This window comes from Petaurus breviceps, unplaced genomic scaffold (genome assembly GCF_028583685.1).
Source record: "Petaurus breviceps papuanus isolate PSGF00001 unplaced genomic scaffold, PetGlider_PUasm1.0 90333, whole genome shotgun sequence".
Classification (NCBI taxonomy): domain Eukaryota; kingdom Metazoa; phylum Chordata; class Mammalia; order Diprotodontia; family Petauridae; genus Petaurus; species Petaurus breviceps.
This window is the reverse complement of record NW_027187220.1, coordinates 143,235-156,290: the sequence shown is the minus strand read 5'-3', so window position 1 is coordinate 156,290 and position 13,056 is coordinate 143,235.

The following is a 13,056-nucleotide window of genomic DNA, read 5'->3' as shown; positions in this document are numbered from 1 at the left end:
CACACACACACACACACACACACACACACACACACACACACACACACCCGAAGCAGCCTCACACTCACTCCCAGACATTGTAAGTGCAACACTCACACACACTGGGACTCGAGTGGGTGCGGCAGTCAGTTCCACACAGGTAGATAATCAATCACACACACACATCAGGGCAATCACACACTCTCCCGTATACTAACATTGGTCACACCCATCACTCACATGTCCACACTATGGCACACACATGCACATACATAGGGACAGTCCAAGTCTCTCTCCTCAGACACACACACACACACATACACACACACACCTTTTTTTGTTAATGTTTGTGAATCTGTTTCTTTGTGAGAGAGGTAAGCTGGAAAGAGCCCCAATGGCATGGGAAGCCATGAAATAGACAGAGCCTGGGCCAAGGACCCCAAGAGCCCCTTTATTTGATGGAGAAGGAAATCGAGGCGTGCCCCCCTCCCCAGAAGACTAGAACCTCGGTCTCCTGACCCTTGCTTAGAGCTTTTATCTGCAAAGTGCCCCTGGCCAATCCCTGGGGGGGGGGGTAGGGGAAACTCCCCCCCTTCTTACTCCCCTCTAGTCAATCATCAGCCGCTCTTCAAGTGCATAGGTTTGCAGGGCTCAGAACACAAGCAGTTCTATTTATAAGTAAATGAATGAAAACGAATGAATGAACCAAGCATTTAAGTGCTTACTATGTTCCAGGATCATGTTAAATTCTGGGGCTCCAAATAGAGCCTGTGCTCTCTAGGGCTCAGTCTCCAGGGAGGTCAGATCCTCTGTGTGTGTGTCTGTATGTGTGTGCATGCATGCATATGTACATACATGTGGGGGTGTATAAATCAAAGAGCGTCAGAGAAGGTTCCAGCCTACTACCATTAACGGGATTCAGGTAAGGCTTCTCATCGATGGGGGGTTTTAACTGGGCCTTGAAGGAAACTGAAATTCTCTGCACCAGGGCCAGACACTTGGAAGGTAGCTGGAGCAGTGAAGATTGCCCAGTTCGTGGAGGGAGGGAGGGGTCGAGTTGCAAAGGGCTTCGAAAGCCAAACAAAAAAGTTTCGGTTTGGTTCTGGGGGTGATAGGGAGCCACTGGGCTTTATTGCTTAGAGCAGGGATTTAGTCAGCCCAGTGCTTAAAGAAGACCACACATATGGAAAGATTTAGCTGTCTGGTAGATAGAAAGGCCTGAGGCCCTAAGGCTTTCAGTAGCAAGGCCCAGGCCTCCTTAGGGTATGTCCAATGCTTGCCTTTTGGGATGAGGAGGCTGGAAGAACTAAGGGGCATAGTGGATAGAGTCCTGGAACTGGAACACCTGAGTTCAAATCCAGCTTCAGACACTATGTGAAACCCTAGGCAAGTCACTGAACCACTTTCTGCCTTGGTTTCCTCAACTATAAAATGAGATGATGACACTACCCACTTCTTAGAGTTGTAAGGAACAAGTGAGATCGTCTTTGTAAAGCACTTAGCAGGGCCTGACACACAGTAGGTGCTTTTTAGTAGCAGAACTGGACTGGTGACCCTTTGCCTCTTACATAATGATATGAATTTTCATTACATTGTTATTTCATTACAAATATGAACCCTATTTGCACACTCTTGCCCCCTGGAGCCCTAGGGCTCTGAGGCATCACCCCAGGGGCACAGCCCTGTTACCAAGTTCTCCTTGAAAGGAGACCACCCAGTGATATCCCCTAAGCTCCCCGTGCATAGAAATATTCACAAACCATAAAGGAGTTTCCAAACAATTTACAAAGGCCCAGTACATCCTGCCTTGCAGAAGTGGGACCAGGGCCTGGGGCGGGGGGAGGGAAGAGGGAAGGGGAACTGCTCTCTCTTCTTCCGTCTAGAATTCTAGGGGGCAATACTCGTCAGATTCCTAAGGATATACGGTGGCCCTCCCCCTGCTCCCTCTGCCCAGGCTTCCAGCCAGTGGATATAGTCTGACCCCGGCACCCACATGATCCCAACTCAAAGTAGAGAAAAAACAGTAATGGGCCGGTACTTATTTTCATGGCTGAGCTATCTCTGCCATAAGTTAAAGGTGCTAGATGTCTTTGCTCATTGAATATTGGGTGCATAGCCTCATGATCCCTCTCCTCTGTCCCCTTCTTTGTCTTTCTATGGGAGCACTTTTTTTCCCCCACTTTTCCTGGACTAATGGCTCTTTGGTTCCCACTCCCTCCTGGCCATGAAGCCCAAGTTCCAATCATGTGATTCTTCCATCCATAAAGCTTAAGGTAGCCTTCCATTGCCTAGGCTAAAGCTCATACTCCAAAGCCTGGTCTTCAAGGCCTTCCTTGTTCTAATCCAGTGCCTTTCTTATCTCATACCTCTTGTGTTGCCCATCCACAGGCCTGTCAAGCACTCCCTGGCACCAGTTTGTCCTTGCCATCTGGAAGGTTCTTCAAGTAGGCCCTGTTTAGGTGCCAGCTGCTCCCTCCAATCCTCAGTGCCTCGGTGGTGACCTTTCTTAGGCACTGTTAATATGTACTCGTGCAATGGGGCAAACTACTGAGTGTGAGCATCCTTGGGGCCAGCGGCAGCTCTATGTTGTTGCAGGTATTCCAGTCACAGCAGACTTTAAAATCAAGGGTAGAGACCATGCTCATGTCATCTTTGCATGCCCAGGGCCTTACACCAATAGGTCCATCTGTGTTTTCATCAGAAGATCACTACAGTTCTGTGATTTATCAGGCTACAACTATTAGTTGCCAAAGGGGCCCAAGATCACACAGCTGGTAAGACTGAGGCCTGTCTAAAGTCTAAAGCCACCCCACCCCACCCCAGGTCTTCCCTTCTCCCCTTCAATAGAGACTCAGGATTATACTCTCAATTCCCTTCCTTATACCACTTACCCTCTGCAAACTCCCCAGCTTCTTTGTGTCTCCAGATGTGCTGTGGGGAGGGCAGAGGACGGAAGCCCATAGCCTACCTACCCCTAGAAGCCAGGTCTCTCACCACAGGCATTCACAATTGGGAATTTTTTGTCTCATGGGTAGCTTGCAGTCCCCTTAAACCCCCCAGATCCTTTGTTTTTCAGCCAAACTTCTGGGTGGCCAGAGGATATGTAGGGTCCAGGAGGGCCAGGCATTAAATTTAGTGAGGTGGTTTTTAAAAAGTGAAAAGCCTGATGCTTCCTGATGGGTTAAAATTTTTAATTTATTTTTTATTCAATAACATGTAAAAATGATTTTAAACATTCATTTTTTAAAAATTTGAGTTCCAAATTATCTTTCTTCCCTACCCCCTCCTTGAGAAGGCAAACAATTTGCTATAAATTATATGTACACAGTAATGCAAAACATATTTCCATATTAGTCATGTTGTGAGAGAAAACAGACCAAAAAAACCCTAAGAAAATAAAGTTAAAATAAGTATGTTTTGATTTGCGTTCAGACTCCATCAGTTCTTTCTCTGGAGGTGGATAACATTTTTCATCAAAGGTGCTTTAGAATTGTCTTGGATCATTGTATTGCTAAGAGCTAAATCTTTCATAGTTGATGTATAATATTGGTAATACCATGTACAACGTTCTCATGGTTCTGCTCACTTCACTACCTCAGTTCATGTAAATCTTTCCAGGTTTTTCTGAAATCAACTTGCTCATCATTTCTTACAGCATAATTATGTAGCATCACAATCATAGACCACAACTTGTTCAGACATTCCCCAATTGATGGACATCTCAGTTTCCAATTCTTTGCCACCACAAAAAAAAAGTGCTTTAAATATTTTTGCACATATAGGTCCTTTTCTCTTTTCTTTTTTCTTTTTTTTTTTTATCAAATGCTTTATTAACTTCTAGTTTACATCATTCATTTCTGCAAGATTTTGAGTTATAAATTTTCTCCCCGTATTTCCCCTACCCACCACCCCAAAATTGCGATCTCACTGGATATCCCCTCCTCCAATCAGCTCTCTCTCATATCTTCTCCAATACACCCTCTGACTTTCCAGTAGGGCAAGGTACATCTCTATGCCCCAGTGCCTGTATATGTTATTTCCCAGTGACATGTCAAATAATATTAATAATAGTATATATATATTAAACATTTGCTTTTAAAACTTTGAATTCCAGATTCATTCCCTCCCTCCCTGTGATGGAAATGCAAATTTAAAGATCTTCCCTGCCCCTAGGCCCTTTGATAAGCTTAAGAGACTCTGAGAACCTTCCTTGATTTGAAAATATACTCTGCCTCCTAATAGGCTGAATGTGGTCACATGGAGCCTGTGGCAGGAGGCTTGGTTTTCAGGAATGCCCACACCTTGATGCTGTGTGATTGGGCAGTGGGTCAAGAGGGTGGTTACATTCTCTGACCCAGGAGAAGGCTATATAATCTCTGATGTGAGGCTTTGCTTTGGGGCTCACTTTGAGAAGTGTTCTGTGATTTGATCAGATGAGACTCTGGGAAGCTGTTGTTGAGAGCCCCCGGCTTTGAAAAGCCAAATCAGATGTTGATTTGGTATGGATGTAATAGTTGGACAGTTTGGAAACCTGTCTACTTGATCTGTTTCTCTGTTTTGATAATTCTGTCTGTATACTCTGAAGTTTGCGGTACTGACCTTTTTCCCCTGAACTAGGTAAATGATACATATTTGACTGATTAAAGTAAGCTTGTTAACCCATTTTGAGTTGCTTTCCTTTAGCAAAGCAGATCTAAGAACCTGTGTTGGCAGCCACCCTGGGGATGCTGGGGTGCTTGCTGATACACTCCCTTGTCACCTACCCTTACTGGGAAGATAAGCAATTTACTATAGGTTGTACATGTGTAGCTATGCAAAATATTTCCATAGTGGATATATTGTAAAAGACTGACTATATTTCCCTCCCTCCTATCCCACCTCCCACTTGTTTTATTCTCTACTTTGATCCTGTCCCCTTTCCCTTTCCCCTTTTCTTAGATCTCTTTGGGATACAGATCTAGTAGAGATATTGCTGAATCAAAGGGTATGCACAGTTTGAATTGTTCTTTGGGTATAATTCCAAATTGCTCTCCAGAATGGTTGGATCAGTTCACAACTCTACCGGCAATGCATCAATGTCCCAATTTCCCCACTTCCTTTCCAATGTTTATCATTTTCCCTTTTTTTTGGTAATATTAGCCTATGTTCTAGGTGCAAGGTGGCACCTCAGAGTTGTTTTGATTTGTATTTCTCTATAGTGATTTAGAGCATTTTAAAATGTGGTTATGGATAACTTTAATTTCTTCATCTGAAAACTACCTGTTCATATCCTTTGACCATTTATCAATTGGGGAATGACTTGCATTCTTATAAATTTGACTCAGTTCTCTATATATTTTAGAAGTGAGGTCTTTATAGGAGACCCTGGTTGTAAAAATTATTTCCCAACTATCTACTTTCCTTCTAATCTTGTTTGCATTGGCTTTGTGCAGAAACTTTTTAAAATTTAATGTAATCAAAATTTTCCATTTTGCATTTCATAATGTTCTCTATCTCTTGTTTGGTCATAAATTCTTCCCTTCCCCATAGAACTAACATTTAAACTATTCCTTGCTCTCCTAATTTCCTTATGGCATCAACTTTTAGGTCTAAATCAATCAAAATGGGTATCCATTTTGACCATATCTTGGTATAGGGTGTAAGATGTTGGTCCATGCCTAGTTTCTTCCATACTATTTTCCAGTTTCCCAACAGTTTTTTCAAATAGTGAGTTCTTATCCCAGAAGCTGGAGTCTTTGGGTTTGCCAAAAAGTAGCTTACTATAGTCGTTTACTACTGTGTTTTGTGTACCTAACCTATTCCACTGAACTCTTATTTCTTAGCCGGTCTCAAATAGATTTGATGATTGCTGCTTTATAATACAGCTGTAAATCTGATGTAACTAGACCACCTTCCTTTGCATTTTTTTCATTAATTCCCTTGATATTCTTGACTTATTGTTCTTCCAGATATATTTTGTTGTTATTTTTTTTCTAGCTCTAGAAAATGTTTTTTTTTTTTTTGGTAGTTGTATTGCTATGGCACTGAATAAGTAAATTAACTTAGGTAGAATTGTCATTTTTATTATATTGGCTCAGTCTGCCCATGAACAATTGATATTTTTCCAATTGTTTAGATCTAACTTTATTTGTGTGAAGAGTCTTTTGTAATTATGTTCATATAGTTCATGGGTTTGTCTTGGAAGGTAGATTCCCAAGTGTTTTATATTATTTATAGTTATTTTAAGTAGAATTTCTCTTTTTATCTCTTGCTGTTGGGCTTTGTTGGTCATATAAAGAAATGCTGATGATTTATTTGTGTTTATCTTATGTCCCACAAACTTTGCTAAAGTTGTTAATTATTTCAAGTAGCTTTTTAGTTGATTCTCTAGGGTTTTCTAAGTATACCATCATGTCATCTGCAACAAGTGATAGTTTTGTTTCCTCATTGCCTATTTTAATTTCTTCAATGTCTTTTTTTCTCTTACTGCTATAACTAACATTTCTAGTACTATATTGAATAATAGTGGTGATAATGGGCATCTTTGCTTCGACTCTGATCTTATTGGGGAAGGCTTTTGGTTTATCCCCATTACAGATAATGCTTGCTGATGGTTTTAGATAGATACTGCTTACCATTTTAAGGAATGGTCTCTTTATTCCTATGCTCTCTAGTATTTTAAATAGGAATGGGTACTGTATTTTGTCAAAAGTTTTTTCAGGATCTATTGAGATAATCAAATGATTTCTGTTGGTTTTGTTTTTGATATGGTCAATTATACTGATAGTTTTCCTAATATTGGACCAATTCTGCATTCCTGGTACAACTCCCACCTGGTCATTGTGTATAATCCTTGTTCTATATTGCTGTAATTGCCTTGTTAATATTTTGTTTAAATTTTTTGAATCAATATTCATTAGGGAAATTGGTCTATAATTTTCTTTCTCTGTTTTAGGTTTAGGTATCAACACCATATTTGTGTCACAAAAGGAGTTTGGTAGGGTTAGGGTTTATATAGTTTATATTGTATTGGAATTAATTGTTCTTTAAATGCTTGGTAGAATTCACTTTGTGAACCTATCTGGCCCTGGGGATTTTTTCTTAAGGAGTTCGTTAATGACTTGTTCAAGTTCTTTTTCTGACATGGGATTATTTAGGCATTCTAGTTCCTGATATGTTTATCTGGGTAATTTATGTTTTCATAAATTTTCATGAATTTTGCTCAGATTGCCAAATTTATTGGCATATGATTGGGCAAAATGTTTCCTCATGATTGATTTAATTTCTTCTTCATTGGTGGTGATTTCACCCTTTTCATTTTTGATACTGGATATTTGGTTTTCTTCTCTCTCTCTCTTTTTTTAAGCAATTGGGGTTAAGTAACTTGCTCAAGGTTACACGGCCAGGTGTTTCTGGGTGGGTAATAAGTGTCTGAGCCTGGATTCGATCAACATGTCATCCCTTCTGGAGCCGGTGCTCTTACTCGCTGTGCTACCTGGCTGCCCCAGTTTTCTTCTTTTTTAAAATCAAATTAACCAATGGTGTATCTATCTTATTGTTTTTTCATAAAACAACTCATAGTTTTATTTAGTGGCTCAATAGGTTTTTTTTTTACTTTCGATTTTATTAATCTCACCTTTGATTTTCAGGATTTCCAATTTGGTGCTCAATTGGGGATTTTTAATTTGTTCTTTTTTCTCATTATTTTTAGTTGCATGCCAAATTAATTGATCTGCTCTTTCTTTATTTTGTTTATGTAAGAATTTAGAGAGGGCGGCTAGGTGGCACAGTGAGTAAAGCACTGGCCCCAGAGTGAAGGAGGACCTGAGTTCGGTTCCCCCTCAGACACTTAACACCCACCCACCCACACAAAAACTAGCCATGTAACCTTGGGCAAGTTACTTAACCCCAATTTCCCTCCAAAAGGCAAAAAAAAAAAAAAGAATTTAGAGAGCTAAATTTTACCCTAAGTATGACTGATTGCATCCCACAAATTTTGGGATGTTTTCTCATTTTTGTTGTTCTTTCTTGTGAAATTATTGCTTCTATGATTTGTTCTTTGACCCACTTATTCTTTAGGATTAGATTATTTAGTTTCCAATTATTTTAAATCTATCTTCCCACTGCCCTTTGTTTAATGTAATTTTTTATTGCGTTATTATCTGAAAAGAATACATTTAATATTTCTGCATTTCTACATTTGATTTTAAGGTTTTTATGTCCTAACACATGGTCAGGTTTTGTATAGGTGACATGTGCTGCTGAGAAAAAGGTATATTCATTTCTGTTCCTATTTAGTTTTCTCCAAAAGTCTGTCATATATGACTTTTCTAACATCCTATTCACCTCCTTAGTTTCTTTCTTTTTTTTTTTTTTTGGTTGGATCTATCAAGTTCTGATAGAGAGCAGCTGAGGTCTCCCACTAGTATAGTTTTGCTGTCTATTTATTCCTGTAACTCACTTAACTTCTTTAAGAAATTGGATGCTATGCCATTTGGTGCATATATGTTTACCATTGATATGACTTCATTTTCTATAATACTTTTTAGCAAGATATAGTTTCCTTTCCTATCTCTTTTAATTAGGTCTATTTTTACTTTTGCTTTGTCTGAGATCAGGATTACTACCCCTTCTTTTTTACTTTGACTGAAGCATAATAGATTCTGCTCCAGTTCCTTACCTTTGTTCTGTGTGTGTCTCTCTACTTCATGTGCATTTCTTGTAAAGAATATTACACATCTATTTTTTCATTCTTTTGATTTTGTTATTGTTTCTTGATGACTCATAGAGTCATGAAGCCCATTAGCTTCCACTTGCACAATTCTAATTTTTTCTTCATATCTCTGTCTGTCTGTCTATCTATCTATCTATCTATCTATCTATCTATCTATCTATCTATCTATCTATCTATCTATCTATCTATTTCCTCCACTATATTAAAAATGATTTTTTAAACATTTGGGTTTTTTTTTAAGTTTTGAATTTCAAATTCTATCTCTCCCTCCCCTCTCCCTGAGATGGTAAGCAATCAGATATAGGTCATACATGTGCAATCATGTGAAAAAATTTCTATATTAGTCATTTTGTACAAGAAGATTTGAATAAAAGAAAAAAAGAAAATAAGTAAAAAATAGCATGCTTCAATCTGCATTCAAACAATATCAGTTCTTTCTCTGGAGGCAGATATTATGCTTCATCATTAGTCCTTTGGGATTGTCTTGAATCATTGAATTGCTGAGAATAGCTAAGTCATTTATAGTTCTTCATTGTACAATATTGCTGTTTCTGTGTATAATGTTCTCTTGGTTCTGCTCACTTCACTTTGTATCAATTCATGTAAGTGTTTTCAGGTTTTTCTGAAATCATTCTGCTTGCCATTTCTTATGGCACAATAATATTTCATCACAATCATATACCACAGCTTGTTTAACAAAAAGAACTGTTTTAAACATTTTCTTGCATCACTCACATTTCTTTTCCCTGCTTTTCTTTTACCACTCTTATCTCTCTCTTAAAAACAACAACCAACCAAACAAACAAACAATAATGACAAAAATAAAACAAAGCAAACAAGCAAACAAAAACTCTTCTGGGAATTCTTATTGGTCTTGTGTCCAATTTACATTTTTCTTTGAGGATTTGGTTGTTACTGTTTTCATCTTATTATGGTTCCCCCCCCCCCCCGAGTTTGTGTCTTGGTCTTCCTTGCCACCATAGTAGCTTTTTATAGTCAAGTTTTTCAAGTTCATTGTTTTCCCTAGTTTCCTCATTTTCCCAGTCTATTTCTTGACTTTTAACTTCCCACCTGGGGATGGGAAGGCACTGTCCCAAGCTTTAGGCTTTTTCATGCTGCTATTTTCAGTGCCCATTCTGAGGGTCTGCAAGTTTTTGGTGCTTTCAAGGTGGTATGATCCTGGGAGAGGTGTGGTCACTGCTCTCCTGGTCTGTGCTTTAGTTTTTACTCAGAAAGGGTCTCTGCTCCCCTATAGTCACAAATGCTAGTGCTCCTCTTGGCCCTGAAACTGTGACCAGGTTCCCTGTTTCCCTGTGACCAATGAGAAGGGCTCCTCTCCCCCTGGAAATGTGACCTAGAATTTCTTCTGGACAATAGAGTTGTCAATCATCACTGGCTGCACCCAGTTCCCAGCAAAGGGTCCACTGTAATCTCTTTCTGATTAATTGTCTGACCCTCCCACCTTACTTTCTCTGGCTTGTAAGTTCCGAAACATGTTGCTTCTGTTGCCACCTCCAAGGCATGCCACTGGTACTGCCACATCTGGATCTACCCCATTTCCCATGGTCCTGAATTTAATGAGAAATAGTGCAGTAGGTATATGTGAGGGACTTGAAAGACAATTGTCTTTGTGTTATACTGTCTTTGCTGGGTTCCTGCTCCTTGTGATAATCACTTAGGATCTGAATGGCTAGGCAGTGTCAGATCCTGTTCTGCTTAGTGCCTGGTGGCCACTAGGAGACCTGCTCTCAGAGCTGTGATGGGCGGGGACAGAGCCCAGGAGCTTGCTGTCCCTTGGTTGTGGTTACTGTTTGATTTCCTGTCTGTTTGGAGAAAGTTCCAGCTTATGGGATTCCTCCTCACTTAGTCCTCTATTCTTTCTAACATGGCGATTCTTCAGTCCCTCCTTTCAAGTGCCCAGCAGGATTCTCCTTCACTTTTCTTTGAGGCAGGGTCTTCCTTTTGCACTTGGTGTTAGTTCAGAAGGCCATCTCCAGCTTTCTTGACATCCATCCACCTTGTCTGTCTTCACTGCATTCTAATATTCTGTTCCTTTTATACATTTTGGGTCGAGCCTGTGGTTGCAGGGAATACCTATCCCAGAAATCACCATAGCTCATGTTCACAGAAGGCTTTCAGGCATTATATCCATTTGACAGAATAGGGAAACGGAGACCAAGAGATCAGTTATTTCTTGCCTTAGAGAGTTGTCCAGGGTATGTTGAGGCAGCATGGCTTGCCCAGGGTTACTCCCGGCTCTATCTACATCATGCCGATTCTTTACTGTTTCATCTTAATGGACCACACCTGACTTGTTCCCTTGCTGCTGGACAGTTGGTTGCTTCTGTGAAAACCTTTGAACTAAAGTAACACTTTCTGTGCATATTCTCAGTAATGGAATCATTGGGTCAAAAGATAAGGCTTCATTTGGGTGGTTTCTTACTGCACACTTGTAGTTTGCTCCCCAAGGCTGGCTTTCAGGGCACCGAAGGAGAGGCTTCCCTAGATCATGAGCCGCACTACTTTGGCTGTGACTTGTGGGTCTCAGGCCTGTCCTTTGTTCAGTTTAGGTCATGGTACCTGGGCACAGCTAGGAATTGGGCTCACTGAGCTCTCTCAGCAGGGGATTGGGCTCACTGGACACTCTCAGTGCAGAATCCTTCCAAACGGCCCCAGTCTCCACATTGTCCAACCCTTCCTCATCTGCCAAACATGGCTGCCCCATCTGTTCCCTTCTCCCAGTCCCCAAAGACATTTCTCACCCGAGTGCATGCATTAAGCAGCTTGGCTTTGGTGCTGACTGACTCAGCAATGATGGGAAACATTAGTTAGGACCGGCAGCTAGCAGATGGTGCCCTGCTCCCTCTCCTCCCCAGGTGACTGAGCGGATCCCAGCTCCCTCCCCCGTCCCCTCAGCCTGAGGGGCCGCCTATGGGGCTTCCGCTGGAGCAAGGAAGGTTTTACTTGGAGAGAAGATCCCGGGGGGCAATGACACTTTACTGCTTCCCATTTGGTTCTGGCTGCCAGTAGCTGCGGTTTAAAGAAGGGTGTCATCCCTTGAATAACCTCATAAGGAGCCCTCATTATCTGAATGGGGATGTCGTGGTGGGGGTTGCAGCAGAAGACATTAGGCTTCTTTCTTTGCCTGTCTGATTCCCTGATTTCCAAGTGGTGTTTGAGCTAGGGATCCTCTGGGGATGCGAGTAAGGTGGGCAGCAATTTGCAGATCCAACCTCCTGCTTTGACAAAGAAAGGCATTGAGACCCAGAGTGGTTAAGTGACTTTGTGAAGTAAGCAGTGCATGGGGAATTGGAGACTCAGGTCCTTCCACTCCTTTTCCTCTAGACAATTGGGAGTGCTTTTCTCCTAATCTATGCAGTGACACTGGGGCCTTTTCCTTGACCCCTGTGATGGAGGGTTGTGAGTAACTGAAGCATTTTTCTGTTTCCAAAGACCCTGGGCATTACAGGGGAAGAAAGGGAAGCCCAGCCAGGGCATGTGATTTGCCTGAGGTCACATCACTGACAAGTGCCAGAGTCAGGCAGCATCGAGCCCAGGTCTTCCAACGCTCAGTCTGCTTGCCTTGTGCCCTTTCCACTTCCCCACCGTGTCTTGTGTTCAGAGGACTCCAGGGTCTGGTACGCTTCCCCCTCCTTCTGCCACTCCCAGCTGAGTGGGGTGTGGCTCCGGAGTTGTGCTGGAAGCGGGGTTGGAGGGGAAACACTCTGACCTCATGAAGTGAGCCAGGAGAGAGAAGGTGGCTGGGCAGCCTGGGCTGCGGATTGAAGCCAGGGGACTAAGCTTGATGTCCTTTCCCGGATCTGGATAATAAAAAACGTGAATGATGCAGAATATGGAGGGAGGATCTCAGGGTGCTGCAAGCTACTAGAAAACTAACAGAAAATGGTGCCACTAAGTCAGTAGGCAGCTCGCCTCCTCTCTCTGGGACTCAGTTTCCTCATCTGTCACTGGTAGGACTGGTGGACATGGGAGCCCTACTAGTTCCCAGATCCTTCCCTATGAGAAGCATCCCAGCTGGGACACTTAGCAACTGCAAGACCTTGTGTCCATCACCAAGCATCACTTAAGCCTTGACTGTGTGCCAGGCACCATGTTGAGTAATGAAGATTCAAAGAGAAAATAGTAAGCAACCTTGCCTTGGAGTTTATGATCTAACCTGTGTGTGTGACTGTGTGTGTTTGTGCATGTCTGTATGTGTGTTTGTGTGTGAATGCATGAGTGTGTGAGTGTATGGGTGAGTGTGTGTGTGTTTGTGTATGAGTGTATGACTGTGTGCTTGTGTGTCAGGGAGTGTGAGTGTGTGTGTTTGTGTGTGAGTGTATGAGTCTCTGTGTGAGTGTGAG